Source organism: Chrysochloris asiatica, unplaced genomic scaffold, assembly GCF_000296735.1.
Source record: "Chrysochloris asiatica unplaced genomic scaffold, ChrAsi1.0 scaffold00048, whole genome shotgun sequence".
NCBI lineage: Eukaryota > Metazoa > Chordata > Mammalia > Afrosoricida > Chrysochloridae > Chrysochloris > Chrysochloris asiatica.
In genome coordinates, this window is record NW_006408566.1 from 15,157,268 (window position 1) to 15,176,528 (window position 19,261).

A 19,261-nucleotide genomic window follows, 5' to 3' on the forward strand; every position below is an offset into this window, starting at 1 on the left:
AAAGAAAGCTGAGCATACTAATAATTTAGATACTCAAAATTTCTAAGAGGCTATAAGGATCCGATGTTTTCCTTTCTTCAATCATAGGACAAATCTTGTAGCCTGGCTTTTAGAACATTCCAATAAGCCTTTCAGGTTCTCAGGGGCTGCTTAACTACTCCAAGGTTTATGTTGATTTTGTTTTTGTTTTTGAAAAACAGAGCAATTGTGAGAGAGGTGGTGGTATGTTTGTGCTTAAAGGAAAATAGAGAAAAGGATGTTACAACTACAAAAAGCCTGGCAAGCTCAGATTACCCAAATCTTTGAACGTTACAAATAGTGCCCCAGGGAAATGTATTCTATAGGGGAAAATCAAGGACACACAACCAGTAAGAAAAGGGAGAAAGAAAGAAATCCTGGCCCATCTTCCGTTATTTTAGTTACAACAGGCAGGGTGATCACCTATAACAGAATGTAGTTCATGATATGACATAACTGAATGTGATTTCCCAACTCCCCCAAAACAGCAGAATAAGGGAGTTATACCATTGAACAAAAGTCTAAATTTGAAACTATTATTAAAACAACCACATATATGTACCATAGTGAATCAATTATACAGGCATAATTAAGAGCTTTCAACATGAGTATAAAATCAAGTAAAGTGGGTAATGTGGCAATTAACGATATACAACTGTGTTTACTATGCTATCATGTAACATTCATATCTTTCTGATTTATAATACTTGCCTTATTCGTAACAGCAATAATCAAATGCTGAAGGAATAGCTTTGGGAAATCATGAAATCCAGAAAAGTATTTTCTGAAATAATTACTGAGGACATTTTTAGGATTCTGGAGAGGAGATTCAGAGATACTAGATGACCTTTTGATAAAGTCAAAAGGCAAATGCATTTGGTCCTATAATCTTACTGTAAAAGTACTTATGGCAAACATGACTGTTAGAAATCAAATGATTGACTATTTGATTCTGAAATGGAAAGCCTTTGCTTTCTTTAGCTGCCACTTTACCTATTTAGCAATATTGCTACGGAACATCATCTTAATGTCACAGAAGAACATTGCTATAAGGTTGTACAGAACCAGGCAGTGTTTCATTCTGTGGTGCACAGGGTCGCTACCGATCAGAGTCTACTCCGAAGTAGTTATCAATAAAACTGTGGAGTGATTGTTGCTGTTGTTAAGTGCCGTCTAGTAGATTCTGACCCACAGCAACCCTGTATAGGGTTTCCAAGGAGCAGCTGGTGAGCTTGAACCGCTGACCTTGCAGTTCAAATAACTGTAGTTTGACGTATTAGCCCACAGTGCCACAGGACAGAAAACTGACACTCCTTTCTGTATCAGGAAAAAGCTCTACAGAGGAGATGGTTTCCGAGACAAGTTGTAAAATGTGAGTTGGTTGGAGGGTTCTGATGGACTAGGGGTATACAGGAAGTAGCCCAAGCCTAAGAAGAGGAATAGATTCAACAATTGATGAGGGACTGAAGACAGGAAATAGCACTGCAAATTACAGTGACCACTAATGGCCAAGGGAAGATAAGAAATTTAAGGATTGGGACTTCAATGATTGAAAACAGAGGGGAAGAAGCCTGTCAAATTTTTTTTTCTTTTAAATGGAAGAAATAGTTTATCAAAAAAAACAAAGATACTAAATTTTCATTCTCAACACCATGAACACAAATGGACATCTCCATATAAAACCTTATCCTCATTTTCTCAAATTTTCAATATCCACTTCACATCTTCACACATTCCCTAAGATTCAGAAACTGGGACAAAATGCACATGGGGCAGGGTTTCCCTCTAAAAATCAATTTAAAAATTCAGCTAATCAAAAATGGACTGATACTACTATCTTGCAGGAATGTGCTAGTTATTGGATACAAGCAAAACAAGCTCAGGGTGGACTTGAAAACAACCTGTCGTATTTGTTCACGCATTTGATGAAGTATTTATCAGTAACCCCTGACAATAAAGCAAAAATACAAGAAAAAGTTCTCACACTAAGTATTTGCAATGGTTGTCCTAATCTTTCCTCAAGGACACTGTCATTGTTATATTAAAAAAAGCCCATCAGAAAAACTTTCATGGGAGGGGGGAGGAGGAGGTAGAAGGAATGTACAGAAATCATTAGAAAATATGTTGGCTAATTTAGTAAGTGAAGTTCATTACAATTGAATTGAATTTAGGAACTTGACCAGTATTTTTCCTTACAAGGTCACAAAAGAAAATATTGAAGAATACTGGAGTGTTTCTACTTTAAAGAAATCTATCAGTATTGACAAATTCACAGAGCTTAGGTCAGCATTATTAATTCCATGTGGGCTTTGTTCGTATAGGATCAAATGCAGAGATTAAAAAAATTCCCAATGATGGCAAACATGTTGTAGTTTTCGCCTAGAGATTTAGAATCCAGAAGGTAACTACACTGCATTTCCATTATTTTGATCACATCTGTGCAGTTTCCTCATTCTATTATCTCGGCAAATCTTTTGTCTTTATAAACAAGTTCTAAAAAAAAAGAAGAAAAGAAAAAGACACAATCCTCAGGCTATGAAATTAAAGCCTACTTATCACTAGTAAATGATTACAGAATAACATACCCACAAGCTTCCTTCCTGAAAGGCTAATGAATTCTAACTTTAATATATTAGCATTACTTAACATGTATGGTAACAATTTGCATGACATGTCTAAAGTGCCAATAGTTCACAAAAATCTTGAATCCATGTAGCCAGAAGGCTTTGCTTTGTTGGTATTTCTACAAATTTTGAGGATCGTTACATGGAGGTGTGGGCTCAAGTTGTATCATGATTTGGGGTAAAATGTGCAAAGAGGGAAGCATAAGACATTCATAGTGGAGTGTGCAAACAGAGAGATGGAGATTGGAGCAATATTGTACACTGGAGATGCTTTGGCCTTATGTTACCCATATCTGTGCAGTAAGGGGCACTTTACTGTGAGCTTAAATACAGCCTATTTAAACTGCCTACATCTTGCTTTTTCATCATCATTTTAAAGGGTAAGAGTAGCACCTCGTTTCAGTTCACTGAAACTTAGTTTTGATGGTTAAGCCAAAGTCTGTAGCTGTCCTTTCGTTTTTGAGTGTACTGTGTGGTTGGTATTCAGCTGACAAAACCGATTTCTTGATCAAAGGCAACAACAGATATGGCTGGGCACAGGTGAACGTTATTATCTTCAATAGCCACAGGGGACTAACCCTGGATTCAGCTGGGGTTTGCTAAAACTAGAAATGTAGATCAATATATTGGATCACTCTCTCTTGAAAAGCATCTGCAACCTATCAAAAAGCTGGGCAACTCTGGAAACTACTTCTGGGAATTTATCTTCAACAAATACTACAAAATGGAGATGAAGATTTATGCTCCAAGATGTTCATTACAGCATTACTTATAGGAGCAACAAACTGGAAGCAACTTTTCAGTTAATGCTTCATCCATAAGCCGAAAGCAGAAATAATTTGTAGCTATTAAAAATGTTTTAAACTACCCTGGGTGGTACAAACAGTTAATGCGCTCATCTACTAACTGAAAAGGTAGAAAATTCGAGTCCACCCAGGGGCATCTCAGAAGAAAGACCTGATGATTTACTTTGGAAAAATCAGTCAATGAAAACCCCTATGTAGCACAAAGGGGTTGCCATGAATCACAGCTGACTCGCCAGCAATGGTTTTACTGTAGTAACTGGCACCATATGTGCCTATGGTTGTCTAAAGGAGATGCAAAGAAAGGTTGAGTGCTTCTTGTGCCATTTTGGCCTTAGTTTCTACTTAAGAAAATTCTTCCTGAGTGCAGCTAGATCTCTAGCATTATTTCATTCAAATGTCCTTTGTAACCATCTTGTCATTTCATCACTTAATATTCCAATTGTTTTTAACACTTGTATCAGCACTGGACTGTGAACCACAAGGTCAGCAGTTCAAACCTACCAGCTGCTCCTTGGAAACCCTATGCAGGGTCATTATGAATCGGAAAAGACTCAACGGCACTTAACAACAACATCTCCTGAATAGGGAATCAAAATTTGCATTTTTATAACAAATGTTTTAAAATAAGTTAATACTATGTTTATAATATGACATAAAATGAATAAAATCACACATGTTTATATATCATGTTCTATTATGTTTAAAACATACACAACATGACTTAAAAAATATGCACAAAAGTGATGATCTCTGAAGAAGGGGCTTAAGGATAATTTAAAAGTTCTTTCTAGTAGTTTTGATTCTTAAGATAAAATAATCACAAACATAACCTTAAGAATCCAAATAATTTATTTTTGAGGCAGTGCAATGTAGCCAATTGAAAATGAACTTTAGAACCAAGAAATCCTGGACTGAATCAATTCAAACGTTTACTTGAAATGAGTCCTTGGTAAAGACAGTAAGTTTCTCTGAGTCTTGGTATGGAATGAGTCCTACAAAACGAATATTCTTCACTCCAATAGGCCTAGCCTTTTAACTAAGGTTTCATCTCTTTGTTTGTGGCTCTGTAGAATAAGTACTGGACTCCAAACCACAAGGTTGGCAGTTCGAGCCCACCAGGCACTCCTTGAGAAAAAGATGAGACTTTCTGCAAAGGCAAAAATTACAGCCTCAGAAACCGTATGAAGGACCGGTATGAGATGGAACCAACTTGATGGCACTTAACAACAACGGGACTACCTTTTCCATAGGAACAGTCCTGGGAGAATGATCCCTGTGGAAAGATTTAGATATTTTGATTGGGGATTCCCAGGATTCCACTGTGCTTTACATTAAAACAATTGAGGAAAAATACTAAAACCATCCAATCAGATACTGTTGTTGTTAGGTGCTGTGGAGTCGGTTCCGACTCATAGTGTCCTTGCACAGGGTTTCCGAGGCTGTAAATCTTTATAGGAGCAGAAAGCCTCACTTTTCTCCCTCGGAACAGTTGGTAGTTTCTAACTGCTGACCTTGTGGTTCACAGCCCGATTTGTAACCACTACGCTACCAGAGCTCCAATCAGATTCTACAGAGGATAAAATCTGATTTGGGGTAACACCCCTCAAGATATCTTGTTGTTAAGTGCCGTCAAGTCAGTTCTGACCCACAGCAACCCAGTATAGGGTTTCCAAGGAGCAGCTAGTGAACTTGAATCTCCAGCACATTAGCCCACAGAGCCACACCAAGATACTTATTTCTCAAAAAAAGGAAAACAAAACCAAAAAAAAAAAAACACCAAAAAACTCAAACCTTTCAAGGGTTAGCATTACAATCATACTGAGAAGTAATTTGTAAAGGTGTAAATTGGTACAACCTTTTTGAAAAGCAATTTGGTAATGAGTGTCAAGAGGAATGTTCACACTGTTTATTCTAGTCATTCAAATTCTAGCAATCTAATCTAAGTAAATTATTGTAGTTGGAAAAAATACATGTCCAAGGAAATGCTGGGACGGACATAATCCATAGGCTGGGACAAAAGTTGGTGCCCAAAAACAGAGGAATAGGTAAATGTTTTTGAAGTACTGCATTTCCTAAATTTTTTTTTTTTTTACTTAATTAGATGGAGTGCAAAATGCTAATTAAGAAAACAGCAGACAAAATCTATGCATGATCACAATCATCTTATACATGTGTGCATATGCATACATACACACAAAAACATGCACTAAAAATAATAAAGGGGGAAATGACTATAGGAAATGTAATTTTCTTTTTTATACTTCTCTGTATTTCCCAAGTTTCCTAAACTGCCATATATTACCTTTTAAAAGTCTTAAAACTCATCTGTCACCTCTGCCATCTGAAATAGTACAAAATGGAGGCTAATACATGATTTGGATGGGTTATGAAAACCACAGTGAATGTCAGCATCTGTTATTCTGTTCTTTCTGTAACTCCTTTGCAATGTTACTCTTGTAATGTCTTTTTTCCTGTTCTTGTTCCTCTGCTTTGCATCCAATTTACCCAGGATGCTGTTATACTTGAAATAATAGTAAGAGGTCATTATCTTGGATTTTCAAAGAAAAGGTAAAATACTACATCTCTGAAAATAGTATGTGCAAAAATTCCACTATCTTTCAATCCAGTTTTCCATGACGTTTTGAAGCTCCCTTTAATGTGCCCTTATAGAATAGAAAATACTGGTCCGTGGAGTTACAGACCTGAGTTTGAATCCTCACTTGACTCAGTTTCTTCTTCTTTTTTAAAAAAGAATATGAACAATGCCAATTTTGTTTATTTATAATAATGATCCAATTCAACCATGTGGACATTCCTATCACAGTGCCTGATGTTCAATAATCATTTTTCTTTTTCCTTTGCAAATTTAAAATAAAATTCTTGGATCGTATGCAAAATAGAAATACTCTGCAAAAAGTATTTATTTAAAAGTACTATTTAAGATAATACATATGTATGAGTACATTATATTCAATGGACTCTTAAACAGAACTTGTAATCAAATCATGGCTACTGAGACAAATACTATTCTTTTCCAGAAAGATCATGCTTTTTGCTATTAGCATCCAAAGGTTAGGGCAGTAAAATTAAAAACTAGAGCTTAAAAAACTTCCAAGGGTTTTGTGGACCCCTCTATGTGTGGGGTCCTGTTGTGGTACTGTAGGATAAGCACTAGACTACTAACTTCAAGGTTGGCAGTTCAAACCCACCAGCTGCTCCTTGGAAATCCTATACCAGGTCATTATGAGTTGGAACCAACTTGATGGCACTAACAACACGTGTGTGCGAGGAGTCCTTGAGTGGCGCAAATGGTTAAGTGCTGGACTTGTTGTTATTAAGTGCCGTCGAATCATAGGACTCATCGCGACCCTACATGGGGTTTCTGAGGAGCAGCTGGTGAGTTTTAACTGCCAACCTGGAGGTTCAAACCAATCTTCCGGTCAAGCGCTTATCCTATAGCACCACACCAGGATTCCAAGTGTTGGACTACTAACCAACAAGTTGACAGTTCAAACTGACCTAGAGATGCCTCCAAAAGTAAGGTCTGGTCATCTGTTTCTGAAAGATCAGAGTCTTGAAAACTCTATGTTTTCAAATACTCAACACACATGGAACTGGCAGCAGTAGGAATGGATTTGATAGCAGTTCACAACAGGAGCTCTGGTAGCGTAGTGGTTACGAATCGGGCTGTGAACCGCAAGGTCAGCAGTTCGAAACTACCAGCAGTTCCGCGGGAGAAAGATGAGGCGTTCTGCTCCCGTAAAGATTTATAGCCTCGGAAACCCTGTGCAGGGTTGACTACAAGTCGGAACCCCACGGCACTTAACAACAACAACAACAACAACAAGGCGCTCAGATAGCGTAGTGGTTACAAGTTGGGCTGCTAACCTCAAGGTCAGCAGTTCAAAACTAACAGTGGTTCCATGGGAGAAAGATGAGCCAGGCTCTCTGTTCCCATAAAGATTTACAGCCTTGGAAACCCTACACAGGGTTGTTATGGGTCAGAACTAACGACAGCACTTCACAACAACACATGTGTTATGTGTTTTTAGTCACTGTAGTGATTAAGATATAAACAAGAATTTAAGATATATTGGATAAATATTTTAAAATATATTGCTATTGTTGTTAAGTGCCGTCGAGTCGGTTCCGATGTATAGACATTCTGTATAGGGTTCCAGAGGTTTTTTAAAAATCTTCAGGAGTGGAAAGTCTCCCTTTCTCCAGTGGAGCAGCTGGCAGGCTCAAACCAGGCACCTTGTGGTTCACAGTATAGTGCTTATTGCATAGAGTCACAGCACTCCCTTTAAATATTTGATTTGAAATCATGATATTTGATATAAAAGAGGATTTAAAACTCATCTTTCATTCTCATTGGATAAAGTACCAAAGGTTATATGTGAAAAATCAATCTCTTTTTCATATGAGCCACCAGCAAACTTGTTCCCCTTACCAGAATAAACCATTATGACCAGTTTCTATCCTTCCCCAGAGTCCTTGGGTAGTACTAATGGTTAACAAGCTCATCTGCTAATCAAAGGGTTGCTGGTTCGAATCTACACAGAGGTATCTTGGAAAAAAGATCTGGAGATCTACTTTTGAAAAGTTAGCTACTGAAAATGCTATGGAGTACATTGCTACCTTGACACATCTGTGGTTACCGTGATTTCGAATTGACTCCATTTAAACTTTATATAGATATATATACAAAAGTCCACATACAATCAAATGTGTATGTATGCCCTCTACTACAACCCAATAGCATTCTAAACACATTTGTTAGCACTTTTTTTGATGACTTAATATAACTCAAACATTATTCCATGAATTCATATAGACCTGGCTTTTCATTGAAAATGTCTTCCTAATGCACACGATAATATTGTTGGATATTTGGATTACTACCAATCTTTACCCTAAGCAAGGTTTCAATGAATATTTTATGCCAATATTTTATGCTCACATGTTCATACAGATACATGACCTACATTTAATAATATATATATTATATATAATATATATGTAATATATATATATAATATATATATATGTATTATTAAATTACTCTCTGTAAAACCAAACTAAATCTCCTCCCATCGAGTTGATTCTATATAAGCAGAGGAGAAGTCCTCCAGAGGGTCTCTGATGCTGTCGATCTCTCAGGGGAACAGACTGTCACATCTTTGTCCCACAAAGCAGTTGGTGGGTTCAAACCATCGACCTTTCAGTTATGAGCTCAACACTTAACCATTACACTACCAGGGCTCCTTGTGCTCTGAAGCATTTGAATCAATTTATAGAGTGCAGTGGCTCTACCAGATAAGCACAGGACTGTGAATCACAAGCCCACCAGCTGCTCCATGGGAAAAATGTGAGATTTTCTGCTTCCACAAAGATTTTTTTTTTTTTTTTAAAGTATTGGAAATCCTAACAAAGGGTCTCTATGAGTCAGAACTGGCTCAATGGCACTTTAACAACAACCTAGTAGAGTACCTATTTTCTACATGCTTACCAATACTGACCTACATTCTGATCTTTGATAATTTGATAGGTAAAGGTTGTTCCACTTTTAATTTGCATTGCTCTTCTGCTGTATGAATTAGGTATATTTCAAATGGTTCCCTTTGCCCTATGTTTAAATCCTCTGCCTTTTTATTGGATTGTTGGTGTTTCTTTAATGACTTTTAGAAGCTATTTATATATTAAATAATTTAGCCTCTTGTTGTATGTGTTTCAAGTATTTTTCCCACTACATCTTTTGCCATTGAATTTGTTTAGAATGTTGTGGGGGTTTTTTCTATGTAGAAATTTGGTATTTATAGAGTTGAATTTCTCAGTCTTTCCTTTCATGTATGCCACACATTTTGAAGACCTTTCTCACTCCAATCTTTATATATATATATATATATACACACACATACAAAATATACTACATTTTCTTGTGAAATTTTATTGCTTCACAGTTTTATATTAAATTTTTTGCATCAGCTGGAATTTATTTTGGAGTAAGACATTTTATTTTTTCCAGATTGATACTCAGTTGTCCCAACACTCTTTATTGAATAATCTTTTCTTCCCTTTTAATAGGAACGGAAACTATTATTATAGACAAAAATACTGTGCATAGTAGGGTCTCTTCCATGATACCCTAACTCACAAGAATCTGAAAAATTAAAATATAATACAGATAGCAGCAGTGCTGGTAGAAGAATTAAACTCAAAATAGAAATAGAGAGATGCAAGTAAAATAAGTTATCTGAAATTAGACTTAAGCACTATTAACTTGTTGTTGGTGTTAAGTGCCATCGAGTCAGTGCCAACCCATAGCAACCCTGTATAGGGTTTCTGAGGAGCAGCTGGTGAGCTTGAACCACCGACCTTGCAGTTCAAATGGCTTTGCAGTCTGGCACATTAACCCACAGTGCCACACCAGGACTCCAATATAACTTAAGTATAGGTAAAAACAACAGGGGAGGTCTTTTGGATTATTCTGCATCCTGTCTCTGCTGGTAGCTACAAGAAACTTGTTGTTAAGTATTGTATGGAAGCAGCTGATTGATTGGAACTGCTAATCTTGCAGATTGCAGTTCAATGCTTAGCCTACAGTGTCACACCAGGATTCCTAGAAGAAACTATGATGTGTAAAATCTCAGAACTGAGCCCTGAAGAATGAGTTTTACTAAATGTAAATTTTAAAAGTGAAAAAACAAACAAACAAACAAAAAAAAATAGAATAGTGTCTAGATGTCAGGAATGAAAGTGTTTTATAAAAGGAGGCCACAAACTTATTTTTATTTTATTGCTTCTTTTCATTACTACTTATTTGAAACAGAAAACAGAGTCCTTAGGTCATCTAAAAATTGTGTAACAATCACATATTATTTACTTAATTACTATAAATTCAATTACTGATTAAAACAATGTGTTATATACTTAAAATATATAATTGCTATAAATGAGAACTGTCATTAATTTGTGATTACTCAGAAAGTAATTTTCCTGGGCATTCATCAGCAGTGCTACCTCTGAAAAGCCATGAGGAGTAAAGGAAATTTGCCTCCATCAACATCCCCTAATTTGTGCCTGTTGCTGTTATTTTCTCTTCCCAAATCTTCTGCTCACTCCCTTTCCTCTACAAATAAGGCCTCAGTAAGAGAAGGCAATTCATACTAAAATATAAGTGACTATCAACAACTTCTTTCACATTTGTCAGTACAAAGAAATGAACATTCTCACCTAAAGCAGATACCCATTGGATGCTCTGACCAAGGTTGTGTACTCTAGGTTCAAAGGATCTAGGTGTGAATCATGACTCTGTGATACCTTGCTGAGAGACTTCAAAAATGTGATCTCATTACTCTACCTATAAAATTCTCATGTGTAAAATTAGGGTTAAAAAAGTATTTCATAGGATTATTGTGAAACTGAATAACATAGTCCATATGAAACAGTGGGAAAAGTATATGACATTAGTAAAAGCTCAATACTTTCATTAATTTCAGACATGAGGAGGCAGTGTGGACACCCCAGTACCCAGAAATCATGACCTACTGCTAGTTTGTTCAGTTACAAGATGAGGAAAAAGAACATGGGAAGGTCTTTGTTTGAGTTTTCATTAAGCTACTCTATGGGAATCTTGGGACGGTAGCTTCCACTTTGTAATTTTAGTTTCCTCATCTGTAAAATCTGCTGTAGGATACGCACTGGACTGCTAACCCCTAGGTTGGCTACTCTAACCAACCTGCTGCTCTTCAGAAATCCAGGGTCCCTATGAATTGGAATCAACTTGATGGCACGTAACAAACAACAACATCTATCAAATTTAGCTTCACAAAACAGGGAGCTAATTACCAGTGAGTTGGTTCCAACTCACAGTAACCCTATGCCAACAGAATGAAAGAATGATGGTCTGGTCCCGCACCATCCTCACAGTTGTAATGTTTGAATCCATTGTTGCAACCATTGTGCCGATCCATTTCGTTGATAGTCTTCCTCTTTTTTGCTGACCCTCCACTTTACCAACCATGATGTCCTTTTCTAGGTACTGGTCCTTCTTGACAACATGTCCATCCACAGTATGAAAGCAAAGTCTAGCCATCTTGGATTCCAAGGAGCAATTGGTCATACTTCTTCCAAAAGAGATTTGGTTGTTCCTCTGGCATTCCATGGTATAATATTCTTTGCCAACACCAAAATTCAAAAGTATCAATTCTTCTCCAATCTACCTGATTCATTGTCCATTTTATATACAAATGAGGCCATTGAAAATACCCTGGCATGGATCACCCTAGTCAGTTGCACCCTAGTCCTCAAAATGACATCTTTGCTCTTTAACACTTTACAGCAATCTTTCGAAGTAGATTTGCCCAATTTGCTGCTTCAATGAGCTTTGATTGTAGATCCAAATTAAATTAAATCCTTGACAAGTTCAATCTTTTCTCTGTTTATCTATCATAATGTTTATTGGTCCAGTTGGGAAGATTTTTGTTTTATTTACATTGAGGTATAATTCATACTGAAGGAGGTAAATGCTACAAGTCTTCTTCATTTTCACCAAGTAAGGTTGTGTCATCCACATATATTGTTGTTACGTGCCATTGAGTTGGTTCTGACTCATAGTGACTGCATAGGGTTTCTGAGGAGCGGTTACTTAGTGAATTTAAACCACCGACCTTGTGGTCCAGTGGTCCACAGCACCACACCAGGAATCCATATTGTTGTTGTTGCAGTTAAATGCCATAGAGTCGGTTTCAATCCATAGGACACTATATAGGGTTTCCAAGGAGTGGCTGGTGAGCTTGAACCACTGAACTTGCAATCTAGCGCATTAACCCACAGAGCCACACTCCATATAGCAAGTTGTAAATGAGTTTTCCTCCAATCCTGATGTCATATTCTCTTTCGTATAGTCCAGCTTCTCAAGATTATTTGCTCAACATATAGGTTGAATGTTGTTGTTGTTGTTAAGTGCCGTCGAGTCGGTTCCGACCCATAGCGACCCTGTACAGGGTTTCCCAGGGTGTAAATCTTTACGGGAGTAGAAAGCCTCATCTTTCTCCCGCGGAGCGGCTGGTAGTTTCGAACCGCTGACCTTAAGGTTCGTAGCCCGATTCGTAACTACTATGCTACCAGAGCAGTATGGTAAAATGATACAATCTTGACGCACACCTTTTCTGATTTTAAATCAATCGGTATCCCCTTTTTCTATTTGAACGATGGCCTCTTGGTCTATTTCCTATCACTTGTCTGTTAGTTTGTTGTACTGTGGTGGTTTGTATGTCATTGTGATGCTGGGCCTGTGCTATCAGTATTTCAAACACCAGCAAGATCACGCACGGTGGAGAGGTTTCAACTGAGATTCCATGTTAAGACTGAATATGGAAGAGGTGGGCTACTTCTGAAAAATTAGCCACTGAGAGCCTAATGAATAGCGGTAGAACATTGTTAGGAAGATGGAATGAGGTATATGTGTAAAGGGCTTTGCTAACCAAAAAACCCATTAAATATATGTTAATAGAAATTTTCCTAAGGTTACTGAGAAGTGGCTGGTGAATTTGAACTGCTGACCTTGCATTTCAAACCAACCTTGCAGTCCAATGCATTATCCCAGAGCACCACACCATGACTCTCAGCTAACAGATCCACGTCCATTCTAATAATGAATATATGTATGATTTGTCTTTTATGTTCTATTTTAAATAGAATTCTAGTTTTAAAATCTCAAAAGCTCCTAACTAAGAAGGCATGTGCAAAGATGTTTCTAAGTATTTATACATTTTTAAACTGTTTCTGTGTTCCTAATTAAAAGAAAAATATGCATGTTTTAGCTACAATCATAATTTAAAAAAATTCCTTTACATTGTAATTCTAGGCTACGGTGCCAATCTTTTTTTTTCTAGAAAAGTCATTTTGAATTATCATATACAAGTAGGCCCAAACATAATGAACAATTTCTTCTATCCTACAGTGTTGTGCTCAGGATTCCTATGAATATTTATTCATTCTTTTCCTGGATGAAAAGGAGCCCTTCCTTGATTAGATGCTATGACACATGTGGAAAAACTATGGTCATTCCAATGAGCCACAGTAGGTAGGATGCTACTGTGGTTAGTCTCAGCAGTTAAGATGTTGAATATACATCTCAAACATAACTTGGTCAGATCAAACTTCTCCTCTTCTATCATCCCACATCTGTTTCTCCTGATGTCTTCCCATCTGAGTTTATGACAACTCCACCCTTTGGGTTATTCAGGCTAAAACTCAAGACTCGTTGTTTATTTCTCTCTGAGCCAATTCTCATCTGTCAGAAATTTATTTCAAATATACCAGGATCCTGACAAATTCTCCCCACCTCAATTGGCTACTCATCGGTGGAGTCATTAGGATCTTCTGCCTGGATCATTTCATAGCCTCCCTTCCCTGCTTTAGTTTTCTCTATTTGTGTGTCCTGGTTCCTTAGTTAATAATTTAGTCATATCATCTATACTAGAAGGCAAACTTGTGTGGGCAGGGGTTCTGTGTTTTTTTGTTTGTTTGCTGTTTGATTAGTTTTGTTGTCTTTTGAGCCTGGAGCAGTGGCTGGCACATAGAAGACATTAGTTATATTTACTGATAAAAAATAGTCCCTTAACTAGGTACCTCTTTTCCTTTATGCTTCTAAAATCTATTTTCAACATAGCTTCAGAGTGTTTCTGGTAAGACCTATTAGTGTCCCTCCTCTGCACCCCATCTCATTCAGAGTAAAGTGTCCTTATGATGGGCTATTGTTGTTGTTGTTAAGTACCATTGAGTCAGTTCTGACTCATAGCAACCCTGTATAGAGTTTCCAAGGAGTGGCTAGTGGGTTTGAACCTCTGACTTTGGGGTTAGCCAGCCAATGCTTATCCTACAGCACCACACCACGATGGGCTAATAGAGCCTATGTATTTCCCTTCAAGCTCATCCTTACCACCTACCTCACTGACCTAACCTCCTCATCCCATTGCTTGCTCTCTGTTCTACTACACTGGCCTCCAGATTGCTTCTCAAACATTCCTAGCTGCCTTTGTACCAGCAATTCCTTCTGCTCAAAAAGCTCTTCGCCTCTAGTTTTCTGGCTCTCCCTCTCAGCCCCTACAGGTCTTTGTTCAGATTCCCCTTCTTAGATAAGCCTCATCTGGCCCTATTTATAGTTGCATCCACCCCCACTACTTCCAGCCCTCTTTGCGTCATTTTTTTTACATACACCATCATTACTCTTTATTACGCATGGTATTTTGTTTGTTGCCTGTCTCCCTTTCTAGCATACAAGCTTCCAAATATCAGGCATTATCCATCTCCTTTGTTGCTGTCTAAATCCAAGTGTTCAGAAGAATGCTTGATAAGGAGTTACTGCTCATCAAAGATTTACTGAATGAATGAAAGAAGTTACGTTCCCTCAAACCAGTAATCAGTTTCCGGCACTCATGGTGACTGTGTGAGTCAGAGCAGAACTATGCTCCATAGGGTTTTCAAAGGCTGAAGTAGATCGCATCTCTTGGTGGACTGGAATGTCCAACTTTCTGGTTACAGCAAAGTGTGTAAATAGTGTGTATCGCCCAGGGATTCCTTGTATGCCCTCAGTGGGTACCTAAACCAGCAAAGGTATAATCAGTGGAAATGGAACACATATGTTAAGAATGAGTCCTCCTACTTGTCATAGTATCTTAAAAGAGCTGGCATGGTGTAGCAACCCTTCTTCATGCCAACACCATAACAACAACATAAAACTTCTTGAGAGCGAGTGAAACTGTCATTCCCCCCCCCCCCAACCACACTATTTTCTAGGGTGCTGGTAAATAATTTTACCATTAAAATTTATTTATTTCATCAGCATTTTTTTTTTCCCCACCCAGATTTACCTTACCCCAGTTTCTTAGGCCACATCTGCAAAGTGTAGAATTGGTGCCAGAGGCAACTGATTAGTTAAAAAATACATAGTCTGCTTTAGGCTAGCATCCCATTTGTATTTCATTATAAGAGTATATTAAAAATGATGCCTTGGACTTTTAACTATGTACAGTACAGCACGTCTGTCACCCCAGTTCATCCTGACTATCTGCCCAGGACAGTGAGCAGTTAATGTTGTTCCCATTAACAGATAAGGGGGTTGAGGCTCAGAAATGGTATTCACACAGCAGACACTGGGCATTATTTCCTATTTTATTTTTAAAATCTTGTTTTATCTCAAGTCATCTGAACCCCCTAAGTAGAAAAGGTTGCCATCAGTTACACAATTAGTGTTTTTTTAATTTTTTTATTTTTTTGTTCCTTTTTCTTTTAGGCATCAGCATTGGAGATTCTGTTGGGATGTTGAACATCTGCACTTAATACCCCGTCACGATGTCTCTCCTTCCGAACATTGAGCTCTAATACACGTACAAAGATAAACAGGATCCTACCATCCTGCGGTTTTAATTTCTAAGAAAGCACATGATTCATGAAACTATAGCTTTGCCCTAAATTTTTATCCAGTGGTAATCCAATTTTAGGCCCCCCAGCTGGTTTCTCAAGAGAAGTTCTCCTTTCTCTTCCAGACTTAAAACACTAGGATGCTACAAATAGCTTAAAAGTCACCTCCTCCAGAAAATCTCTGCCTGAAGCTCCAAGCCTGGGCATGTTTTCCTGTGGCACCTGTGTATGCGTTTGTCCCAGAGTTGTTTCCTATAAACTGCCTGTTTGCCAGGTGTTTCCCTCAAGAAACCCCACATTTCTTTAGAGCAGGGATTACAACTTAATATCTCTGTATTCCAAGCATCTGATACAGTCCTTGGGACATAATAGGTTCTCAGTGGCAGAATAAATGCAGGAAAGAAGAAAACAGTCATCAAAGATGAATGTTAATGAATGAATGGAGGGATATGTGTGTGTGTGGAGGGGGGAGGGTGTTGTTGGGCTGCTTCATTCTTGATATTTGTTCCCTACTATCCATTCCCATATAGTATTATATACTGCTATATGGGCCCTGGTGTGGAGCTGTAGGCTAAGCACTGCACTGCTAACCATAGTACCCTCAAGATGAATCCCACCAGCTGCTCTCAGAAATCCTATACAAGGTCTCCATGAGTTGGAACGGATACAGCAACAATAATACATTCCTAAAGTGCCCTGGTGGTATGGTGCCATTAGAGGATAGGCTGCTAACCAGCTGCTGCTCTCGCGAGAGATGAAGCTGTCTGCTCCTGTAAAGATCTACAGTCTCAGAACCCTATACAAGGTAGCTATGAGGAGAAAACAACTTAATAGTCAAGGGTTTACCAAACACTCCTGGCCTCTTCTCCACTCTTTAGTTACTCATCTAGATTGAAGGGTTTGGAAGAAGAAAGAGTTCGTGACTAGTCCCTGCCCTTCCTTGCTTGTTTCTCTTATGGAGATGGATGCTGGCAAGAAGCCCACAACCAACTATACCTCCACACCTTCAGTTTTACACAGGTGGTCAGGCCCCATACAGGTAAAGCCTACAATGACTAATCGATACATCTGTGTAATTTGGGGATTCACTTGCCTACAGATATTAACACCATTCTCTGATAGCAAGGGTGACACTCTAATACTGTAGTCTCCCACATGATTTTCTCTTATAGTGTATTTATTCATTTGTCCCGAGATCATGGTATAGAAATTGATTTTGTAGCTGTGTGTGTGTAGGCTCTTAAATACCTCCCAACAAGAATGGGCTTTAAGATTTCTGGGAGATGTCTTCTATGTCACACAGCACAGTTCTCCCATTCTAACAATGTCTTATTTATAAAGTAGATAACAGTAAGGTGATCTATTGCTGTGAAATCACGTACTCCTGTGAATTCAGCATACTCCAGAAAAGTCCAGGGCTAAAATATATAATGATACAATTTTCCAAGCAACCATTAAAACATTTTGCTTTGTCTACTTCCTAGAATTCTATGATTATTAAATTACCAGTATTAAATTATCCGTATCATACTTTGGGACTCTCTCCTGATATTCCCCTCATTTCCTAAAACTTGAAACACTTTCCTAATTGACATGCAACCATATGAGAGTTGCATCAGCCAAAAGACTATCCCATAATGCTGACAAAATGATTGAGATTGAACACTAGAGCATGGATAGGTATTTCTGATCCAAGGCATTTGGTTCAACCTATGAATCAAAGCCCAGAATTATGGACTCAGGACTTCAACCTGATTTAGGAGTTGAATAAATTCAACATGTCCTACAGACACATTTCATTACTAATCAAGCATGGGACCTCTACTAGTTTATGAGCTTTGGTAGATAATAAAATGCTTCAATGTATTTGGAGGGGTGTTTCTTGTAGCTGATTTACACAACTATTAGGTAAGTATTATCACCTGCACTTTACAGATGAGGAAACTGTGATTCAAAGAACAACACAGCTAGCATTTTGAAAGGTGGAGATTTATATTTCAATAACCACATACGCTATTGCCTCTCCTCCACAGGGCCTTAGCAGAATCCTTTCCCCATTGCTGGAAAAGCAATTAAGAATGTGTGAGACACTGATGGTGTGAGGATCTGTGTGAGATATGTGTGAGAATATGTTTACATAAAATAGGCTGCATGTTATTACATGGTTTTGTACAGGGCTATGATAATGTCTATATTGAAAGGGTGAAGAAGAGGAACAGAAACAAGGTATTCAGAGGAATGTGCAGGACACAGCTAGCATGTGTCTGCTAATCTGTAAGCTCATATCCCCAGAGAAGAGGCATAAGTAAAATTTGTTGAAAGATGTTACATAAAAACACAATAGGCAGAACACTCTTATGAGTACTGCTTCACAGAGCTCCCAAGATCTATGGACCAAGGCTAGCATAGTTTCCTAGGCTACTGAACACTAGGAGTTTTCTCCTTTGTTGACAAGCGTTGAACCACTTCTTATCAAGAGACATAGGTTCTCCTAAATTCCTCCTGGACTCTCAGTCATGTTGGTATCAATACAGAATCTATGCACAATGCATCTACTATCTGCTTGTATTATCAAAATGCATATATACTAGATAAATCAGAGTTCATATGTGTTCATGAGGTTTTTGGATTTAGTGTCCCCAGAATGAAATCTAATGAACATAGTGGAAACAGAGAGAGTTATCTTTCCTCTTTAGTCCTTTTTTCTTTCACCCAATCCCTTTATCTCTGTAATACTTAAAAAATATGAGAGATTTAGAACCTTCCTTCCCTCACTGTACTTTATCTATATGGCTGCCCAAGTCCAATGCTATGCCCATAATATCCCCTCTCCCCCCGCATCCCCCTATAATTGCTGCTCAAGTTCTCGATTTTAATACTGCTTTTCTGGTCTACTTTTTTCCTCAGTAGATTCTTTGTGTCTAGTCTCACCTCCTTTGAACACTTCCTGAGGGGCACTGCCAAAGTTGTTTGCCTTTGTTACCCTCTTGAAAGCCTTAGGCAAAGTGTTCATCATACCAGATCAAAGGTAAGCAGTTCATCCATCACCTAGGAACTCTGTCTCCTGTCTTCACTTTTTATCATTGTTCCAGGTACTAATACAAGCAATGGTTGTATGGTCAAGCTATTCCTATCACACTCCCATCTCTAAAATATCAGGAAATATCTGGAGAATTGTTCTCCCTCAAGTTCATCAAGCAATCACTCCCATCATCTATAAAGGTTTTGAAATCCGGATCAAGTGTTCCCAGACTACTCAGAGAAGAACCAGGAGTTCTTTTCTCTTTCTATCCAATTCCACCCAAAAACTCCTCCCCATGCCCAATCTACTCATGCAACTGTCATGGCTACCTACTCTGATCTTCTGCCCAGCTCTGTTCTTGG

The 19,261-nt window shown here is 38.1% G+C and overlaps 1 protein-coding gene across 2 annotated transcripts in view; it reads right to left on the minus strand.

The window, feature by feature from the left end:
• The window catches only part of NFIA (nuclear factor I/A), a 505,904-nt gene that overhangs the window by 45,294 nt on the left and 441,349 nt on the right, over positions 1 to 19,261 (minus strand). The gene's annotated exons all lie outside the window — the stretch shown is intronic.